The following is a 23,235-nucleotide window of genomic DNA, read 5'->3' as shown; positions in this document are numbered from 1 at the left end:
ATTAGGAAGAGCAGCTAGTCAGCACATGACTGTAAGGCCACGGCCCACTATCAGTATTTGGTGAGTATTCAGTCAGTATTTTTTCCCAGGAGTGGGAGCCAAAACCAGGAGTGGGCGATAAATGCAGAATTGGTGACTTGTTTCTATTATACCTTTTCTCTGATTGTTCGTCACCTGGTTTTGGCTCCCACTCCTGAGAAAAAACACTGACCAAATACTGATAGTGGGGCTGTGGCCTAAGTATGCAAATCGCATATGAATGGTCAGTCACATCATTGAGGCGCCAAACTGAATTCTTTCCCCGGGTGCCGGAAGACCTAGCTACACCTGTGTAAATGTTTACCACACTAAGAAGGTAATTTAAGAAAACTATTTAAAAAAATAACTAATAATCTCTTGCTTGTAGTTCATGATTAAGTCCAAGGCCAAAATAACTTTTAAACCTCATACAAAATTATACAAGGGAGGAAAGATTACTGCTTATAATCCAGTTTAGCAATTATTGTATGACTAATAAAGGGGTTTTATAAATATAGCCTAAATCATTCTTATAATAAGAAATTGGTTGCAATTAACATAGTAATGTCCAATTTTACACATATAGACTAAGACATATAATTAAAGGAATCATTCATCAGAAGTGTGACCTGTCCAGCACTACATTAGTTTAGAAAAAAATTGCAAAGCTAACGTCCAAATAAATTACAATTTAATAATAATAACCTTTGTCATTGGGCATAGCTGAACTACTTCTGGTGTACAGTACAGTCTTATAATTAATATATATTTACATTTTAAAAAGTTTGATAGGTTGCCCATTTTGGACAAAAAAGGTAATCAAAGGTTGTGCCACTGCCTTTCTGCAATTAGCTAATTTATTTAAGAATAACCGTATAGAAATGAGCAAGGCTGAAAATATATCCTTTATTGGATACCATAATAATTAAAGGGAACCTGTCATATGAAAAAAACACTATTAACCGGCACATATGGGGTTAATCTGCAGGTTTATAGTGTTCTGAATATGTCTGGTGTCTGCACTTAGAGCCCCGATGCTGGAGGAAGTTAACTTTATTTCTCCCATCAGTGTGCGGGTTTCAGTCATAAGGGTTGTGCGGGCACAGGTTCAGTCACCGCTCTGTTTATAGAGAGCAGTGGCTGTAACCGTACCCCCAGCACTGACTGACAGTCGGCCCTAATGATGAGTCTGCTGTCACTCAGTGCCAAGGATGCGGTTACAGCCTCCATTTTCTATACACAAAGCAGTGACTGAACCCGCGCCAGTGCCGCACCTGTGACTGAACGCCGATTTCCTCCTGGCAGAGGGGTTCTAAGTGGGGGTGCTGGGCAGGTTCAGAACACTGAATTACATTTTTGTGAGATTTACATGGAAATCTCAATGTAAGCATGTAGCATAGAACACAAGAATGTGATCCCAGTCTTGTACTGAAAGCGATCAAAAAATACTATGCACCAAAAAATTTAAAAAATGTTACCAATAAATACCCTAACTTATCCCACACAAAACCAGCCCCCACTCAGATCTGTCATCTGTGGGTATTCCCACATTATTGATAGAGCAAAGACTCTGGAAAAGTGACTGATCCAACCTCCTCAAATAAAATCCAGTGAAATCTTCACTCCCAAATCCAAATGCCCCCCTCCATCTGAATCCCAATGTGTCTAAACCACAGTAGTGGTGAGAGCGCACTTAACAATTTACAGGGTTCCTGTCTCCAGAAGCAAAGGCTGGGCACAATGTTAGGGGGGGCCTACACTGTATTGGGCCACAATATATGGGCACTAAATTGGCAGATTTGCAATTATTCAGAATAAAGCATGGTGTGGATGTTACAAAATAGTCACTGCAGCCATAGATGGATTCATTGAGAGATGCAAGTTCTACAATGAGGTTTTCTGCTGTTCTAGCACCTTAGGGGCACTGCAAAATGTCACCTATAAGCTATACTAGCAAAATCTGTGCTCCAAAAGCCAAATAGCGCTCCTTCCTTCTCAGCCCTGACTTATGGCCTAATAGTTGCTTCTGACGAAACATGGAGCATTATCGCGTTCTGGAGAAATTGCACAATAAATTGTGGGGTCCAGTTTCACTTATTAACCCTTGTGTGACCGACAAACTTGCAGCATATAAAAAAAAATTACAGTTTTGCCACTAAAATGATATATTTCCATGTCCCAATGTTATAAAATTCTGTGAGGCACAAGTGGGTTAAAAATACTCACTACACCCCTAGATGAATTCTTTAAGTAGTGAAGTTTCCAATATGGAGTCACTTGGGGGGTTTCTGCTGATCTGGCATCTCAGGGGCTCAAACAGAATCTGCGTTCTAAAAGTCAAGTAGCGCTCCTTCCCATCCAACCCCCGCCTTGTGCTCAAACTGTAGGGTGCTACCACATATTGGGTGCTGCCATGTTCAGTAAAAATTGCATAACAAATTATGGGATCCATTTTCTCTTGTTACCGCTCGTGTAAATTATAAATTTGGTGCTAAAACTATATTTTAGTGTAAAAATAAAAAAAAATTATTTTCATATCTAAATCTTATAAAGTTTTGTGAATCACCTGTAGGTTAAAAATGCTCAGTACACCCCTAGCAATCATCTGCCTCTAACAGCCGGCTGTTAATCTGTTAAATGCAAAAGTCAATTTGTTAGTAGCATTTACAGCGTGCTAGCAGGGAGACGCATTATTCCATGCGTTTATCGGCACCCCCATGATGCGATCATGGGGCGCCATTGGGATGCCACTATGGCCGTGGGTCTGTTAAAGATTCCGGATCTATCATGCAGATACTCTTGAGCTTCAGGCTGGTGTTCATAGCAGATGGCGATTTTTTGCTATGTACAGCAATACTGTGATGCTGTATATATTAGAACCCTCCTGTTTGTTTTTTCCATCTTGTGTTTTGCGGTCACGTGACCATCTGCCTTTATATTCCAGCTCTGCCCTTTTGGCTGTGCTGGACTTCAGTGTTTGACTGATTCTCTAGCCAGGTGCTTCTGTGCCTTTCTCTATCAGTTCGCTTTGTCCTTCTGGGACCTCTAGTACTTTTTTGTCAGTTTGTCTATTTGTGTTCTGCAACTACTTTTCTGTTTAGGAGGTGTCCCATTTTTGTCCCAGTCCTTAGTTCTTTTAGGGACCCCTCCCTTAATGCTATAGGTCTTCGTTCAGACTAGCCGAGGACTAAGGAGGGTCTGTTCGCTAGGAACAGGCAGCCCGCTACATCGTAGGGATTCAGCTTAGTCTTACTGTAGGGACAGCTTTCCCCTATCTTTCCTTAGTTCATGTTGCAGATCATAACAGTAAGTCCAGCCCAAAAAACTAAAAGGAAAGAAATTCGGGGATCAGTATGGTTTCCGTCCAGGATTTGGCTCAACACCTGCAGGGATTGTCTCTGGAGGTAGCCGAGCTTCAGCAACACGTGAGTAGCTGTTTTGGAGCGCATTTTGTCGAACCCAAGGTAGGACTGCCTGATGTTTATTATAGTAAACAGCAAGATTTTTTTTCCTTTAAAAATGCTTGTTTGTTATATTTTCGCTTGAGACCAAGGTCCTCTGGGAATGAATCACAGCGCATTGGTTTTATTATGTCACTTTTGCGCAATGAACCACAGGGGTGGGCCTTTTCTCTCCAGCCTAATGATCCGTGTTTAAGGTCTGTTGAAGAATTTTTTTCTGCTATGGGGCTATTATATGACGATCCTGATCGAATCTCATCTGCTGAGGCTGAACTCATGCGTTTGACTCAGGGGTCAGGTGATGTTGAAAATTATTGCACACACTTCAGGAGATGGGCCTCAGAAGTTAAATGGAATGATCCTGCGCTGAAATGTTTATTTCTTGCTGGTCTGAGTGAAAGGGTTAAGGATCTGCTAATTGCATTCCCTGCACCTGAGACTTTGCAGGATGCTATGCAATTAGCTGTTCATGTGGACAGGAGACTGAGGTCCAGGGTGAATGAGGTAAAAACTTCTGTAATGTCAGTTCCTAGTCCCCAGAAAATCTGCTCTGATGGCGGAGAACCGATGGAGGTTGGGGCAAAGTCTCTCCCCTCTCAGGAAAGAGACCGGACGTTCGCCAAGGGATTGTGTCTTTATTGTGGTAAAGCTGACCATTTGATTAAGTATTGTGAGCTTCGTTTAAGTAAAGAAAAAAAAAAGGTCAGTTACGCCCGTATAGCTTGTTTATGCTCTGCAGGAGTATTTCTTTCTGGGGGTACTACTTTGCAGGGAGATTTGGTTGAATTTCAGGTATTTGTGGATTGTGGTTCAACACTTAATGTGATTGATAAAGGGTTTTTGGAAAACCTTAAATTGAAATCCAAACCTTTGTCATCACCTATTTCTGTGATTGCAATTGATAACACTCCCTTGAAATGTATTACTCACAAGGTTGCTGCATTTCCCCTCACTATCAATGGAGTTCACAAAGAAATTTTGGACTTGGTTGTTTTAGATAATTTACCCTCTCTGGTTGTTCTAGGATTGCCTTGGTTAAAACTGCACAATCCTTTACTGGACTGGTCTACTAATGTGATTAAGTCTTGGAGTCCGAAGTGATATGATAAATGTTGTAATGGTCGCATTGCCGCTGTGGAAAAAGGGGAATTACCTGTACCTATTCAAGATTTTTGGAGGAGGACTCACAAGTTTTACCTCCTCATAGGGATTATGATTGTGCCATTGAGTTTGTTCCGGCAGCTACTCTTCCCAAGAGTCGCTTGTTTAATCTGAATATCCCTGAAAGAAAGGCCTTGGAGGAATACATACAGACTAGCCTGGCTGCTGGTCACATTAGACTTTCTAAGTCGCCTGTGGCAGTTGGATATTTCTTTGTTAAGAAAAAGGACGGGGGGTTACGTCCATATCTGGATTTTCGTGAAATTAATAAGATTACCGTACGCAATTCCGACCCATTGCCGTTAATTCCTGACTAGAGATGAGCGTTGTTCGACTCGAACTGTTCACCAATCTCAAATTCGAGCTGTTTTGGGCGGTGCTCGAGCCGTTCGGCGAACACGAACGATTTGAAAAAAATTCGGCTGTTCGAGGTTATGTTCGATAACTGTTCGTGCACCAAAATCATAACTGGATTTTTTCTCAGTAATGATGAAAATTAATGTTAATACGCAGTTTGAGTGTACAGCGGGGCGGGGGGAGGGGCAGGGGATGGATCTCTGCAGGAATAATGAAGATCTCCATTTTTTTTTCTCTTTCCCGCATTTACAGTGGGGAGGTGCAATCTGTCAGCCTATCAGCAGTGCACACACGGAGCGAAGTACTTTTTTTCACACAAGCAAGGGCATGTGTCATTGGCAGTGTATGTCACATGTCCTTGCCCTATAAGACCCAGCCATTTTCACCGTCGCCACCATTTCTCACTGCTGCAGCTGCGTGTTAGACGGCACCGCTGTTGCTGTGTGCGCTATACCTTGCTAATAGCAAGCCAATTTTCGCACAAATCTACAGATAGCTTGGGAGTAGGGAATAGTTGTGATTGCAGTCCTTTTAAGGACTAGGTTACAGCATTTCCTACGACTTTTATCAGGCAGGTCTGTGCTCTTAAATAGATAGGTTGGGAGTAAAGACTAATTGTAATTGCAGTCCTTTTCAGGACTAAGTTACATCAGTTCCTATCAGTTTTTGCCAGGCAGGTCAGTGCCAGTGCTGTGCAAATTTTTTTCACAGCATTTGGCTAAATCTAGCAAAGCTAATCCTTTTGGGCCTATTGCAGAGTGTGTTAGTCAGTGGAGTAGCCTATCTGTGTTGCAAGCTATACCACCTGTGTATAGAATACCAATTTTTTTACTGCACCTAGTGAAGTAAAACCTTTTGGGCATAGCATCATTCTATTAGTCCATCTATACTGACCTCCATCAGGTTGCAAATTGAATATAATTTTTTTCTGCATCTAGCTCTGAAAAAATATTTGGGCTTCTAGCAGTGTGTGGGACTTGTTCTATTAGTCCATCTATACTGACCTCCATCAGGTTGCAAATTCAATATAATTTTTTTCTGCATCTAGCTCTGAAAAAATATTTGGGCTTCTAGCAGTGTGTGGGACTTGGTCTATTAGTCCATCTATACTGACCTCCATCAGGTTGCAAATTGAATATAATTTTTTTCTGCGTCTAGCTCTGAAAAAATATTTGGGCTTCTAGCAGTGTGTGGGACTTGGTCTATTAGTCCATCTATACTGACCTCCATCATGTTGCAAATTAAAAATAATTTTTTTCTGCATCTAGCTCTGAAAAAATATTTGGGCTTCTAGCAGTGTGTGCGACTTGTTCTATTAGTCCATCTATACTGACCTCCATCAGGTTGCAAATTGAATATAATTTTTTTCTGCATCTAGCTCTGAAAAAATATTTGGGCTTTTAGCAGTGTGTGGGACTTGGTCTATTAGTCCATCTATACTGACCTTCCTCAGGTTGCAAATTAAAAATATTTTTTTTCTTCATCTAGCTCTGAAAAAATATTTGGGCTTCTAGCAGTGTGTGGGACTTGTTCTATTAGTCCATCTATACTGACCTCCATCAGGTTGCAAATTGAATATAATTTTTTTCTGCATCTAGCTCTGAAAAAATATTTGGGCTTCTAGCAGTGTGTGGCACTTGGTCTATTAGTCCATCTATACTGACCTCCATCAGGTTGCAAATTCAAAATAATTTTTTTCTGCATCTAGCTCTGAAAAAATATTTGGGCTTCTAGCAGTGTGTGGGACTTGGTCTATTAGTCCATCTATACTGACCTCCATCAGGTTGCAAATTGAATATCATTTTTTTCTGCATCTAGCTCTGAAAAAATATTTGGGCTTCTAGCAGTGTGTGGGACTTGGTCTATTAGTCCATCTATACTGACCTCCATCAGGTTGCAAATTAAAAATATTTTTTTTCTGCATCTAGCTCTGAAAAAATATTAGGGCTTCTAGCAGTGTGTGCGACTTGTTCTATTAGTCCATCTGACGTGCCCCTGGGCCTGAGTCGCGCAGCGTTGCGCACGCGGGAGCCTACCCGGAGCCGGATCTGATAGGGGTAGTAGTCTCGTGGCGGTGACCCGATCCGTGCCCAGGGAGTCAAGCTGAGTGGCAGAGTTTAGCAGAAGATGGTACGGTGTTCGACTACGCCACCCGTTGAATGTGGCTATGAGGCCGCCGCTGCAGGGCAGACCGCTGAGGCCGGTGGTACGATTGTGCAGCGTAGATGGTATAACCCCCAACGGGAGGGGTATGGCCTCAGGGCAGCCGACGTGTTTGAAGGGGGTAGCAGAATAGCATGCAGGTAGCAGGAACCACTCAGAGACGGTGCGGTGTAGTTCAGGGTCTTTACTGGTGGCAAAGATAGACCCTCCCGGAGTACTGGCTAGCGATCGGGGCCTGGTCAGTCCGTGAGCAGATGGGATCTCCCCTGGCCAGGCGGAGTTGTAGGCCTCCCCAACTAATTGTACTCTTCTGGCTACCTTGCTAGAGGCGGGTAAAAGTAGCCCACGTCCCTGAGTGTACCGTGTGGTGCTCACCCGTATGGCCGGTGACTCGGGGCCTTCTGGTAGCTTCCGCTCCACGACGGCGGTGCTGGTCCCTTGCGTGTGACCGTGCCTTCGGGTTTCTTGGCCAGAGGACCTGAAATCCCCTGCCGGTCGGTTTCTGCTGCTGGGTAAGGATTAGTCCCCACAGCCTCGGACTCCGGGTCCGGTGAGAACTCTTCAATCAGGGCGAGCTCTACAGCTTCCAGCCCCTGACTCCTTTTAGCACTGCTCCCACTGAGCTCCTGATCTTTCTTTCCTATAGCTGCTCCTCTCCAGACCAGACTATGTCTCTGTCTGGGACTCTTCTTCTCCTCTTTCTCTCTTCTAACCCTGCCTCAGCCCCAGTTTATATAGGGGAAGTTCTTCCCCTCCCAGGACTGGGCAGGAGGTGTGGCATGCTTAGGATTCCTGACCAGGAGACCTCCCACCTGCTCTCAGACGTAATATTGCTATTACTGTGGAAACCAGACCCCTGGGGTGCCACATTCCCCCCTAGTGAAATTTAGTACTCCGGGACTAAACATACTTTTGTAAACATAACAAGTTATAAACAGCAACAGTACAATAAAGAAAAACACATTAGGATGGTCACGGCGTGTCCGCAACCGGGTGCAGTTTTTGAAGAAAACAAGGGTGTCCATTCCACCAAAGAACAGGGAGCCGTAACCAGGTAGGGGTCTGTCCTGCCCCGAGTCTTTAACAGTCTTTAGTCCGTTCCTGGGTTACGCTCCAAACATATGTACAAAGGATTCCGGATAATCCATAACCGACACCTATAAAATAACTAGAAATACACAATTATTCACAAGCAACAATAAACAAGTAAATACAAATAAAACAGTTTGAGCACTTTAAATCCTCCAACGTACGGGCAACTGGCCTCTAGTGACCCTAGTAGACCTACGGAGCTGACTGACTGGTCCTGAGTTACAGGGTGTAGGGGCTGTCAAAGGTAAACTGGGCTGCTGTCTACGAGCTCTTTGGCTCACTAGGGGCACGGCAGGCTCACTATAAGCAGAGGGTTGATCCTCCTGGTCTGCTTGTGTGGGGTCTTCTGCCTCCTGGACCGGCTGCTCTTCCAGCTCTACCTGTTTCTCCGTAGGTACTTGAGATGCTGGTTGGAGGAAGGTGAGGACGGGTACCACAACAGCGCCATTGACTTGAGTCCAAGACCGAGGGAAGTCTCCGAGCACAGTACTGACCATATCTTCCCTTTCCTCCGCGGGTCGAGGGTCTTCCTGTTCTTCTTCAGGGTTCCGTAGCTGTTCGGGACACTTCTTCAGGTGATCTCGGGATACAATGGCTGTGGTTTCTCCTCCATCCTTACTGATTGTGCATACTTTCGGGTTCTCATAGCTTGAGGGCAGTACGGTGTACGGGTCCTTCTCCCACTGGTCGTCCAACTTGTGGAGCCGTCTCTTCCTCTTCAAGACCTGCTCTCCAGGTACCAGGGGAACAGCGGGAGCATACTGGTTGTAAGTCTTCTCCTGTCTTTCTCTAGCTTGACAGAGACTTCGCTCCACGCTCTCCTGTACTTTCCGGTACTGCTGCTGCCTCTCTGTGTCCCAGTCTGCTTCTGGTGAAGTGTCCTCGGGTGTCAGGACTCCCATATCCAGGTCAACAGGCAGCTTACCAGGTCTTGCTCTCATTAGGTAAGCCGGGGTACAGTTGGTAGAACCTACAGGGATGTGGTTGTATAGGTCCACCAGATCAGGCAGTTTCTCAGGCCACAGACTACGTTCTTCCAGGGGCAATGTTTTCAAAAGGTCTATCACCACCTGGTTCATTTTCTCGCAGAGTCCATTGGTTTGTGGATGATAGGGTGTTGTTCTTATCTTCCGGCAGCCATACAGAGTGCAGAACTCCTGGAAGACCTCCGCTTCAAAGGCAGGTCCCTGGTCCGTCAGCACCTGCTCTGGGTATCCGTGTGGACGGCAGAAGTGCTGCTGGAAGGCTCTAGCTGCTGTTTGAGCCGTTAAGTCCTTGACGGGGACGACAACCAAGAACCGGGAGTAGTGATCCACGATGGTTAACGCATAGACGTAGCCACTTCTGCTGGGGGTCAGTTTTACATGATCCAAGGCTACCAGTTCCAACGGCTGCTTGGTGACGATGGACTGCAGGGGAGTCTTCTGGCTAGCACGGTCCTTCCTTCTTAGGTTGCATGGGCCACAGTCTCTGCACCACCTCGCGATGGTTCCTCTCATGCCTACCCAATGGAACCGCCCGCGCAGCAGGAACTCCAGCTTCTTCCATCCGAAGTGCCCAGCTCCGTTGTGGTATGCCTCCAGTACCATAGCCGCGTCTCTTCTTGGCACCACTACTTGCCAGATCAGTTCATGCGTCCGGGAGTTAACCATTCTGCGGCACAACTTCCCCTTGTAAAGGAACAGTCGACTCTTCTCAACCCACAGTTGCTTGGCCTCCTCTGGAGCGTCTGGGTCAAGGCGGGCATCTGGCTGAGTCAGCATCTCCTTCACCAGTCGGACGGCGGGGTCACTGTCTTGCGTTTCCGCCCAGTTGTAATGAGGTAAGGGGTTGAACGTAGCAGATTGCTTACCCCTTACACGGTGGGAATACTGGATAGTCCCATGACAGTGGAACGCGGGGAGTTCAACTTCTTCCAGTTCCTCTGGATCTTCCCCTACGTCCGGTAGGTTTGGCATTCTGGACAAGGCATCCGGTTGGTATTGGAGCGTCCTGCCCGGTATTTGATCGTGAACTCATAGTTGGACAGGCGGGCCATCCATCTCTGCTCCAGGGCACCGAGTCTTGCCGTATCCAGGTGTGTCAACGGGTTGTTATCCGTGTACACGGTGAACCGGGAAGAGGCAAGGTAGTGCCTAAAGCGTTCGGTGACTGCCCACACCACTGCCAGGAACTCTAGCTTGAATGAGCTGTAATTCTCAGGGTTTCTTTCGGTGGGTCGCAGTTTTCGGCTGGCGTAAGCAATTACCCGTTCTTTCCCCTGCTGGATCTGGGACAGTACGGCTCCTAGCCCGACGTTACTTGCGTCGGTGTAGAGGATAAAGGGCTGGCTGTAATCAGGGTACGCCAGGATTTCATTCCCCGTGAGGGCCATCTTCAGCTGGCGGAAGGACTCTTCTTCCAGCTTCTCCCATCTGAAGGGTGGCTTCTGGTTCTTGGCCTTCCTGGACTGGCCTATCAGGAGGTCCTGCATAGGAGCTGCCTTTTTGGTGAAACCGGGAATGAATCTTCGGTAGTAGCCTTCCAACCCGAGGAACTGCCGCACTTCCTTTACGCTAGAGGGGCTTGGCCATTCCTTAATTGCGGTGATCTTATCAGGGTCGGGAGCCACTCCGTCAGCACTCACCACGTGTCCCAGGTACTGCACCTTTGGTTTCAGGAGGTGACACTTGGAGGGTTTCACCTTTAGGCCGTAGTTTGCCAGGGCTTCGAACACTTCTGCCAGGTGTTTCAGGTGGTCCTCGTAGGTCTTGGAGTAGACGATGACATCGTCCAGGTATAACAGGACCGTCTCGAAGTTTCGGTGTCCCAGACAGCATTCCATCAATCGTTGGAAGGTTCCTGGTGCGTTGCAGAGTCCGAACGGCATGCAGGTAAACTCGCTAAGTCCCATCGGGGTGGTGAATGCGGTCTTCTCCCGGTCCGCCTCTGCTACAGGAACCTGCCAGTACCCGCTAGTGAGATCCAAAGTGGAGAAGAAGTTAGCAGATTTTAAAGCAGCCAAAGACTCCTCTATCCTTGGTAAGGGGTACGCATCTTTGTGTGTGATACGGTTGATTTTCCGGTAATCTACACACATTCTCATGGTGTTGTCCTTTTTTTTAACCAAGACTACTGGAGCTGCCCAGGGGCTACAGCTATACCTGATTACTCCAGCCTCCTTCATGTCTCTAAGCATCCCCTTGGCGTGTTGGTAGTGTGCAGGGGGTACGGGTCGGTATCTCTTCTTTATGGGAGGATGGTCTCCCGTGGGGATGTGGTGTTCTACCCCCTTGACTCGCCCGAAGTCTAACAGGTGTTTACTAAACACTCTCTCGTACTCTTGAACCACCCGATAGACTCCCTGTTTCTGGTGTGAGGGAGTGGAGTCAGTTCCCAAATGTAGTTGCTGACACCAGTCCTCCATTGGTTTCTTAGAGCCGTTACCTTCCTCTGGGTGAGATGGAGGCAAGGGTTCCACTGACTGTACAGAATTTTGGTCGATGGTATACAATTTGGCTAGCGTGGCATACCGGGGCAGGTATACTTCCCTCTTCCCGATATTTATTATGCGAACGGGCACCCTCCCATGGCGTACATCAACCACCCCCCGTGCCGTCAAAATGGTGGGCCTACTGTCTGAGTAGACTGGTTCTACCATTGCCTGGTAATCTCTACCTCTCAGACCAATAGCTGCCCGGCACCAAATCATCATTTCACTTTTCGGGGGCATGGCAATAGGGAAAGGGTCACACATTCTCACGCTTCCTATCTCACCACCGGAGAGTTCCACCTGTTGCCGCCGCATCAGTGCCCGGATCTCTTTTTGGAGCACTCGCTGCTGGCCGGAGCTGGCGTTCTTGGCAACCTGCTGTAAAATGAAAATCACCTCTGCAAGACAATTTTCAATCACATTAGTTCCTAGAGTTATCTTTGGGTGACTCTCGCGCTTGTCAATGTCTACAATGATCAGTCCCTGTGCTGCCAGTTCGACTCTACCGATTTTAATGGTCATCTCTTTAAATCCGATCTGTGGCACGGGCTGACCATTGCTGGCAATGATACTCAAGTCGTCGTCAGGGTAGCGGGTTATATCCGAGTCATTCCAGTACTGCTTGAAGAGCACGTACGGGATGGTGGTGACCTGTGACCCGGTGTCAAGTAGGGCACTCATAGGAATGCCATCCAGTACCACAGGCAAGACTAGACGTCCTCCCACGTATTTGTCACGCCAGTTCGATGGGCCTGGTGATCTTATTCCTAGGGGTTGGCCCTCTACCCCAGGTTGTGCCAGTTTAAAGGACAGTACCTTGCCATATGTCCGGGTTGATTGCAGCGGCGGCAGATGGGTTGTCCGTCCTCGTTGTATCGGTCGCTGGGTCTTCCTCTGGCCGGTGGGGTCCTCCTTGGTCGACGCCACGGGATGTCCTCCGGTCCGGATGCCAGCTGGATCTTCCCTGGAGCAGAAACCTGTAAAGACTGCACAGTTCGGGTTAGCGCAGCAACGCTTTTAGCTAGCTCTTGGACCTGATGGTGCAGGTCTGGAGCCGGGTCATTGTTCAAAGCCTGCGCGTCAGCTTCCACAGGCCCTGCCGACAAGGGCGCCGCCTCCTGGTGGTAAGCGGTAGTAGGGCGCCTGTGGGTCACCACGCCACCCGGTGCCGGTTCTCGGAGCACCCGGATGGCTCTGTCCTTGAACTGTGCAAAGTCCAGATGAGGATCCTGTAAGGCCATTGCCCGCAACTGGGTTCGGTGGGCATTGCAATATAGTCCCTCTATAAATTGTTCGGTCAACAGCCTGTCCTCGTTTCCCACGCCGTCAGGGTCGGTCTGCTTAATGGCTCTCAGGGCCTCTTGTAGGTTTAGTGCATAGTCCCTTATATTCTCATGTGCTCGCTGTTTGCACCCGTAGAATCTAAGCTTAATCTCGGCTGAGGTGCGTGTATCAAAGGTGTCCTTCAGCCGGGTTAATATCCCTGCGACAGTCCTCCTCCCAGGTGGCCAGGACTTTACCTCCCTTTGGGCTGCCCCGGTTAGTTGGGCCACCAGGATGCTCACTTTTTGCTCTTCTGTGAGGGGGTACACCTGGAAGAGGCTATCCAGCTTTTCTCTAAAGTCATTCAGGGTATGTGACTCCCCTGAGTACTGGGGTAGCCAGGCTGCCCCCGGGATATAGGGCATGGTGAAAGGCATGACCGCAGCAGCGGCGGCGCTGGCGGTGGCTGTGGCAGTGAAGCTCTCCTCTGTATCCGACATCCTCCTCCCCCCTAGTGGACCGCGGCCTACCTTGCGATGATCCTCTTCCGTAGGCCGCGGTTCCGCAGTGGATCGTCAGGGTTGAGGACCTTCCGTCGCGCTCCTGTGACGTCGGCGTCTGCTGGGCTCCTTCCAGGACCTTACGCAACGTCCTGACGTGAGGCGGGGCTTCAGTTCTCGCGCGCTTTCAGAGTCCACGCCCCTCTTCTTCCCGCGCGACGTCCTCAAGATGGCGTCCAATGGCGGGAAAACTCCACGGATGGCGGGAAGAAGGCAGAAGATGGCGTCGGATGGCGGGAAAACTCTACGGATGGCGGGAAGAAGGCAGAAGATGGCGCCGGATGGCGGGAATCTTCACCACAGGTAAGTTTAACAGTCTTCTTTCAGGCACGCAGTACCCGGTGGTTGCGGGCACGGAATCCTGCCGACTACGCCAAAGTTGACGCGCCCCTGGGCCTGAGTCACGCAGCGTTGCGCACGCGGGAGCCTACCCGGAGCCGGATCTGATAGGGGTAGTAGTCTCGTGGCGGTGACCCGGTCCGTGCCCAGGGAGTCAAGCTGAGTGGCAGAGTTTAGCAGAAGATGGTACGGTGTTCGACTACGCCACCCGTTGAATGCGGCTATGAGGCCGCCGCTGCAGGGCAGACCGCTGAGGCCGGTGGTACGATTGTGCAGCGTAGATGGTATAACCCCCAACGGGAGGGGTATGGCCTCAGGGCAGCCGACGTGTTTGAAGGGGGTAGCAGAATAGCATGCAGGTAGCAGGAACCACTCAGAGACGGTGCGGTGTAGTTCAGGGTCTTTACTGGTGGCAAAGATAGACCCTCCCGGAGTACTGGCTAGCGATCGTGGCCTGGTCAGTCCGTGAGCAGATGGGATCTCCCCTGGCCAGGCGGAGTTGTAGGCCTCCCCAACTAATTGTACTCTTCTGGCTACCTTGCTAGAGGCGGGTAAAAGTAGCCCACGTCCCTGAGTGTACCGTGTGGTGCTCACCCGTATGGCCGGTGACTCGGGGCCTTCTGGTAGCTTCCGCTCCACGACAGCGGTGCTGGTCCCTTGCGTGTGACCGTGCCTTCGGGTTTCTTGGCCAGAGGACCTGAAATCCCCTGCCGGTCGGTTTCTGCTGCTGGGTAAGGATTAGTCCCCACAGCCTCGGACTCCGGGTCCGGTGAGAACTCTTCAATCAGGGCGAGCTCTACAGCTTCCAGCCCCTGACTCCTTTTAGCACTGCTCCCACTGAGCTCCTGATCTTTCTTTCCTATAGCTGCTCCTCTCCAGACCAGACTATGTCTCTGTCTGGGACTCTTCTTCTCCTCTTTCTCTCTTCTAACCCTGCCTCAGCCCCAGTTTATATAGGGGAAGTTCTTCCCCTCCCAGGACTGGGCAGGAGGTGTGGCATGCTTAGGATTCCTGACCAGGAGACCTCCCACCTGCTCTCAGACGTAATATTGCTATTACTGTGGAAACCAGACCCCTGGGGTGCCACACATCTATACTGACCTCCATCAGGTTGCAAATTGAATGTAATTTTTTTCTGCATCTAGCTCTGAAAAAATATTTGGGCTTCTAGCAGTGTGTGGGACTTGGTCTATTAGTCCATCTATACTGACCTCCATCAGGTTGCAAATTAAAAATATTTTTTTTCTTCATCTAGCTCTGAAAAAATATTTGGGCTTCTAGCAGTGTGTGGGACTTATTATATTAGTCCATCTATACTGACCTCCATCAGGTTGCAAATTGAATATAATTTTTTTCAGCATCTAGCTCTGAAAAAATATTTGGGCTTCTAGCAGTGTGTGGGACTTGGTCTATTAGTCCATCTATACTGACCTCCATCAGGTTGCAAATTAAAAATAATTTTTTTCTTCATCTAGCTCTGAAAAAATATTTGGGCTTCTAGCAGTGTGTGGGACTTGGTCTATTAGTCCATCTATACTGACCTCCATCAGGTTGCAAATTGAATATCATTTTTTTCTGCATCTAGCTCTGAAAAATTATTTGGGCTTCTAGCTGTGTGTGGGACTTGGTCTATTAGTCCATCTATACTGACCTCCATCAGGTTGCAAATTAAAAATATTTTTTTTCTGCATCTAGCTCTGAAAAAATATTTGGGCTTCTAGCAGTGTGTGAGACTTGTTCTATTAGTCCATCTATACTGACCTCCATCAGGTTGCAAATTGAATATAATTTTTTTCAGCATCTAGCTCTGAAAAAATATTTGGGCTTCTAGCAGTGTGTGGGACTTGGTCTATTAGTCCATCTATACTGACCTCCATCAGGTTGCAAATTAAAAATAATTTTTTTCTTCATCTAGCTCTGAAAAAATATTTGGGCTTCTAGCAGTGTGTGGGACTTGGTCCATTAGTCCATCTATACTGACCTCCATCAGGTTGCAAATTGAATATCATTTTTTTCTGCATCTAGCTCTGAAAAATTATTTGGGCTTCTAGCTGTGTGTGGGACTTGGTCTATTAGTCCATCTATACTGACCTCCATCAGGTTGCAAATTAAAAATATTTTTTTTCTGCATCTAGCTCTGAAAAAATATTTCGGCTTCTAGCAGTGTGTGAGACTTGTTCTATTAGTCCATCTATACTGACCTCCATCAGGTTGCAAATTGAATATAATTTTTTTATGCATCTAGCTCTGAAAAAATATTTGGGCTTCTAGCAGTGTGTGGGACTTGGTCTATTAGTCCATCTATACTGACCTCCATCAGGTTGCAAATTGAATATAATTTTTTTCTGCATCTAGCTCTGAAAAAATATTTGGGCTTCTAGCAGTGTGTGGGACTTGGTCTATTAGTCCATCTATACTGACCTCCATCAGGTTGCAAATTGAATATAATTTTTTTCTGCATCTAGCTCTGAAAAAATATTTGGGCTTCTAGCAGTGTATGGGACTTGGTCTATTAGTCCATCTATACTGACCTCCATCAGGTTGCAAATTGAATATAATTTTTTTCTGCATCTAACCCAGCCAATAGTTTTGGCCTAATACCACTGTTTGGCCACTCATCTCTGCTCGGTTCCCATCCATTGTTTTTTTGTGCAAACAACTCCAGAGTTGTGAATTAGTTAACCACCAAAATGAGTGGAAAAAGGCCTGCTGCTGGTGGAAAGGGGAATAGGCGTGTTGGGAAGGGGAAAAAAGGTTGTGTCCGTGGGGTAGGTGCTAAAGCAACAGTAACATCTGCAGAAGAAAGACCATCTTCCAGCCAAACTAAAATGTCTACTTCTTTTAGCGGACAATGTGATAAGATCCCTTTCTTACGGCCACGCCAATTGCTACAAATTCCAGATGAGGCACAAAAACAGCAGGTGCTTCAACGGATATCAAGTGCTCCTTTAAGTGGGCTCTCCTCCACATCAACTTCAACATCACAAAAACTCCAGTCCTCAAAGGTGTCACCCCAATCGCACTTGCTTCCTCACAGCTCCCAAATCTCCAGCTGCCCGTCTGAGTATGAGGTAGAACAGATGGTTGAGTCTGCAGAGCTGTTTACTCATACTATAGCCTGGGAATCAGAGGTCGGCTCCAGCGCTTCTGTGAATCCAGATGAGGAAATGATCTGCACTGATGCCCAGAATCTTTATGAGTCGGATCCAGGACCAGACGCTGAAGGTTCTGACCATAATGTAGACCCTCATTCCCAAACTGTAACTCCTGTTGGTGGAGACAATGAGGAAGATGATGATGAGACTCAAATACCTGATTGGAACGACAACTTTAGTTTTTTGTCAGGGCAGGAACAGGTTGGCTCTGAGGACGACGGGTGTGATAACGCACAGGGTGATGATGATGAGGTTGGAGATCCCACTTACTGTCAACCCACAGTCAGCCAAGAGATGAGGTCAGCAGAGGAGGTGGAGGAGAATGCTAGTGACGACGAGGTCAGGTTGCGCCTTCCTGTACAGAGACGTAGTACTGGAAACACGTCAACAACTGCATCCTCAAACACAACTCTGCTTCTCACCACAAGTCGTGGTGGCTCTTCAGGTCGCATGTGTCACGCTGTCTCTGTATACTGGAGGTAGGGGGCCTAAGCTGGCCTAAGCTGGGGCCCTGACTAATCCCTCAACCTGGAGGTACTGTTAAAGGTACAGAGGTCCAGGCCGCCAGCGTAACCCCTACCTCCTGAGGATCCCTGTACCTAAGTAATCTAGTCCTGAGAAGGACCCCGATCACAACAAAAGGGGACAAGTAACAATATGCCCACACACAGTACTTAGACGAACGAGACAGTACAAGGGAAAAACCAAAACCACCTTGCATACAAAAACTACACAACTACAACAGAGGGAACACCAACGGGAAAGGAGATAAATGATAAAGCGAGGAAGGGAAAAAACACTCCAAATACACTTATCTCAGAAACTCCAAATACCACGATCCGCTCTGTTAGTCTGTATGAAATGCTTTCACCGACACTTCCCAAACAGACCAGCAGGCATTTGAAGGAGTCTCACTACAGCAACATTGATTGCAGCTGGGCGAGGCTGGACCTCGTCTAGCACAGAGAGAGAGAGAATTAACTCCCTCACTGCCGAAAACACAAAGCACCAAAAAGTCAGCTGCGAGAAGTCAGGCTGTGTAATCGTGACGATCTTCGTGGCGACACACCCGTGACAGCATGGCTGCTAAGCCTTGCATAGCCTGGGCATTTTTTCAGATCGATAAAGATGACCCAACTCGTGTTATGTGTAACATTTGTCAGCAAAAGCTAAGCAGAGGCCAAAAAATAGATAGTTTGAGTACTTCATGCATGAACCGGCACATGGACATGAAGCATAAGTTGCAGTGGGAAGCTCACTGTGCTACAATGCGGCCTAGCCGGCCGGGCCAACCACCGTCTGCCATATCTTGTGCATCCGCGGCCTCTTCATCCTCTGTGACTGGGGGGACAACAGTCACACCTGTTTTGGGACGCAGACCTGCCACCTCTTTACCCGCAACAGCCAGCGTGATTGGCAGGTCATCATTTTCTTTGGAGGTGGTAACACCAGCTGGTGTTGAGCGCTGTCCGACATCGATAGCACCACCTTTGGATCAAGGCAACCTAACATGTCTGCCTGCATCTTCCTCACAGACCGGCAGTTTGCCGGGGACACCCTTATCAACCCCGTCTAAGCACAATAGCCAGCCCTCGGTCCCTCAGATGTGGACAAGTAAAAGACCATTTCCTCCTAGCCATGAGAAAGCTAAGAGGTTGAATTTCACCATCTGCAAGCTCTTGGCTACAGAAATGCTGCCTTTCCACCTGGTGGACACAGAGGATTTTCGAGACCTTATGTTCGTCACAGTGCCCCAGTACCAGATGCCCAGTCGGCACTACTTCTCAAAGAAATGTGTGCCTGCGGTCCACCAGCATGTCGCACACAACATCACCGCTTCTTTGAGAAACTCTGTGTGTGACAGGGTGCATTTCACCACAGACACTTAGACGAGTAGGCATGGACAGGGGCGTTACATGTCGCTGACTGGGCACTGGGTAACTATGGTGACAGCAGGACAAGGGGCTGCTGTCCAAGTCTTGCCGTCCCCACGAGTTGTGCGTCAATCCTCTTTATCTCAAAGTTCCTCCACGGCTTCTGCCTCCTGAACCTCCTCTCGGTCCTCCACCTGCACCCAAAGGCTGTCTGGTCATGCCACAAGCTTTCTAACTGCGCAGAAGGGATCCTGCACACCTCCTTACTATGCTGGCAGTAGGGCTCAACGTCATCAGGCGGTTTTTACTTTGAAATGTCTGGGAAATGTGAGTCACACAGCTGAAGAGTTGTGGTCAGCTCTGGAGAACCAATTTCATGAATGGTTGTCTCCACTGGACCTAAAACCAGGGAAGGCCGTGTGCGACAATGCTGCAAACCTGGCTGCGGCCCTTCGCCGGGGCAATGTCACACACGTGCCTTGTATGGCTCACGTGTTGAACCTGGTTGTCCAGCAATTTTTAGCCCACTATCCCGGACTAGATGGCCTTCTGCAGAGGGCATGGTCGCTGTGTGCTCACTTCTGCCGTTCGCATCCCGCAGCTCAACGACTTACATCTCTACAGAAGTCGTTGGGCCTGCCACTTCACTGGCTGAAATGCGATGTGCCGACACGGTGGAATTCAACTCTGCACATGTTGCAGCGACTGTGGCAGCACCGACAAGCCCTGGTGCAATACGTTGTGACGTATAGCCTGGGCCAACGAGATCCAGAGGTGGGGCAAATCACGCTCGAGGAGTGGTCTCAGATCAGGGACCTATGCACCCTTCTGCACAGTTTTGAAATGGCAACGAAGATGTTTAGTGCTGACGATGCCATTATCAGCATGACTATTCCGGTGATTTACATGCTGGAGCACATGTTAAACAGAATTCGGAGTCAGGTGGTGGCACAAGAGGAGGTGGAGGAAGTAGAGGAGGAGGAGTTGTATGCAGAAGGGCTAACATCTGCAAGGTCCAGACGGTCGGCAGCACCAAGGTGGCAGGCATGTGAGGGTGGGGGAGATGGTTTTACCAGGGCGCATGGTAGCAGCCAAACTAGTGAGGAAGGTGCAGGAGTCCAGGAAGAAGTGGAGGACGAACTGATGGAAGACTCATCAGATGAGGGAGACCTTGATCACATTTCTGTTGTGCGAGGTTGGGGGGAGAGGACAGAGGAAGGAAGCATGATTGTTACCTCGCCACCAACACAACAGGGTCTTGGTGCTCCTGGATGCGCAAGACACATAAGTGCCTTCTTGCTGCACTACCTGCAACATGACCCTCGAATTGTGAGAATTAGAAATAATCCTGACTACTGGGTTGCCACACTGTTAGATCCCCGGTACAAAAGTAAATTTGCAGAAATTATTCCTGCCATAGAAAGGGATGCACGCATGCAGGAGTATCAGCAGAGACTGTTGCAGAATCTTACATGTGCTTTTCCACAAAACACCAGTGGTGCACGTAGTGAATCTCACAGTTCCAACTTGCCAACCGTGGGACCGTCGAGTGTTCAGCACTCAAACCGTAACAGAAACACAGTATCTGCTGGTAACATCAATTTTGCGGAATCATTTCACCACTTTTTTAGCCCATCCTTTGCAAGGCCACAGGAGACAAGAAGTCTGACACATAGTCAACGTCTAGAGACGATGGTACAGGAGTATCTCCAAGTAAACATTGAAGCCATGACTGTGTCACTGGACCCTTGCTCTTTTTGGGCTTCCAATCTGGATAAATGGCCGGAGCTAGCCACCTACGCCTTGGAGATCTTGTCATGCCCCGCAGCCAGCGTTCTGTCTGAACGTGTGTTCAGCGCTGCTGGTGGTGTGCTGACAGATAAGCGCACGTGTCTCTCCACTGATAATGTAGACAGACTCACGTTCATAAAGATGAACAAATCATGGATCCGAAACGACTTTTCTACCCCTGTGTCATCCTGGGGAGAGTAAAAGCTTGATGATTGGTTAAAATCACCTCACCAACCGTTTTAAGCTTTCAAATTACTAATCATGTTTATCTGTATCTTGGCTGGAAAATAATTTGGGCTTTGTAGCAGTGTGCAGCACTGATTCTAATAGGCCATCTATACTAAGCTCCATCAGATTTAAAATTACTAATCATGTTTATCTGTATCTTCGCTGGAAAATAATTTGGGCTTTGTAGCAGTGTGCAGTACTGATTCTATTAGGCCATCTATACTAATCTCCACCAGATTTAAAATCAATAATAATTTTTAGCTGCATCTAGCCCGGAAAATAATTTTGGGGCTCTGAGATGCGCAAGACACCTAAGTGCCTTCTTGCTGCACTACCTGCAACATGACCCTCAGATTGTCAGAATTCGAAGTAATCCTGACTACTGGGTTGCCACACTCTTAGATCCCCCACACTCTTCGATCAACCTTTTCATTTTAATAAAGACCAAAAAAATGGTCATTTTTGAAATTATAAACATTAGCAGGTTATTAGAAACTGAAATCAAACAGTTTTCAACTCAAAACTTTATTCTAGGTGATGTTACATTTGCACATAGGACCCCTTGTTCGAAAGGAGCTTCTGAACTCTCTCGTCCATTGAATTTGTCAGGTTTTGGATGGTTTCTGCTTCAATTGTTTTGCATGAGGACAGAATACCCTCCCAGAGCTGTTGCTTAGATGTGAACTGCCTCCCGCCATCATAGACACTCCTTTTGATGATGCTCCAGAGGTTCTGAATGGGGTAGAGGTCAGGGGAGCATGGGGGTCACACCATAAGTTTATCCCCTTTTATGCCCATATCAGCCAGAGATGCAGATGTGTTATGTGCAGCATGAGACGGTGCATTATCATGCATAAAAATGATCTTGCTGTGGAATACACGGTTCTTCTTCTTGAACCATGGCAGGAAGTGCTGTTTGAGAAACTCCACATACATTATGGAGTTCATCTTTACCCCTTCAGGGATCCTAAAGGGGCCGACAATCTCTCTCCCCATGATTCCAGCCCAAAACATTACTCCACCTCCTCCTTGTTGGCGCTGTAGCCGTGTTTGCGTGGGGTGTCCATCAACCAGCCATCCTCCACTCCATCCATCTGGACCATCGAGCGTTGCACGGCACTCATCCGTGAACAAAACAGTTTTGAAATCAGTCTTCATGTAATGTTTGGCCCACTGGAGCTGTTTCTGCTTGTGTGAAGTGGATAGAGGAGGTCGACAGGATAGCGTACGCACAGCTGCAAACCTCTGAAGGACCCTGCATCTTGTTGTTCGGGGGACGTTGGAGGCAACAGCAGCTTCAAAAACTTGTCTGCTGCTATGACAAGGCTTTTTTGCCGCTGCTCTTTTAACCTGACGTAATTGCCTGTAGGAAAGAGTCCTCAATTTGCCCTTATCAGCACGCACACGTGTGTACTGTGAATCAGCTACATACTTCTTGATTGCCAAGACACTTCATCCTGATCATCGCACAATGTTGATTGTAGTCATGCCTTGACCTAAACACTCCACAATTTGTTGCTTCTCAGCAGCCGACACATCCTTTTTCTTTCCCATTTTGGCAGAAAATGTAGGTTGCTTAATAATGTGGGACAGCCTTCTTAAGTAGTCTTGCCTTTCTTTGGAGACACCTGCCAAACTAATTAGCACAGGTGTCTGCAATTGCTTACAGTGATATAAAGAGCCCTGACACACATCAACATCAATGAGTTTAACTGACAAACAAACAAATTCTTCCCTTATCACTCCTAAACACTTTTTGCATAATAATTTGGAACACAGTGTACATGTGCTTTTCCACAAAACACCAGTGGTTCACGTAGTGAATCTTACAGTTCTAACTTGCCAACCGTGGTCTGTATGGAGTTGTTCAATAAAGGGCCCAAAATTAAGATAACATAGACGGGAGAGGTCTCTATGAATAGGAATTCCTAAGTATTTGATACCCTGTGAGGGCCAGGCAAAGGGAAAGTTGGACTGGATGGAATCCTGTATGGATTTGGGCAGGGAGACATCGAGGGCCTCAGACTTCGCTGCATTGATTTTAAAATTTGACCATGTAACAAAGTGATCTATTTCAGCCATAACAGCAGGGATGGATATATGTGATTGAGTGATATATACTAGGACATCATCAGCAAATAGAGAGCACTTGTACTCGGTGCCTCCCACCTCAATCCACCTAATATTGGGGTTATGGCGAATTGATGAGAGCAGGTGCTCCGTCACTAGGATGTATAAGAGAGGGGACAGAGGACATCCCTGCCTTGTCCCATTGGTGATTATGAAAGGTGATGAAAATGT

The sequence above is a fragment of the Phyllobates terribilis genome, unplaced genomic scaffold, assembly GCF_046119375.1.
Source record: "Phyllobates terribilis strain yellow unplaced genomic scaffold, ASM4611937v1 Scaffold_4__5_contigs__length_816908805, whole genome shotgun sequence".
In the NCBI taxonomy this organism is placed as follows: domain Eukaryota; kingdom Metazoa; phylum Chordata; class Amphibia; order Anura; family Dendrobatidae; genus Phyllobates; species Phyllobates terribilis.
This window is presented reverse-complemented; position numbering follows the sequence as displayed.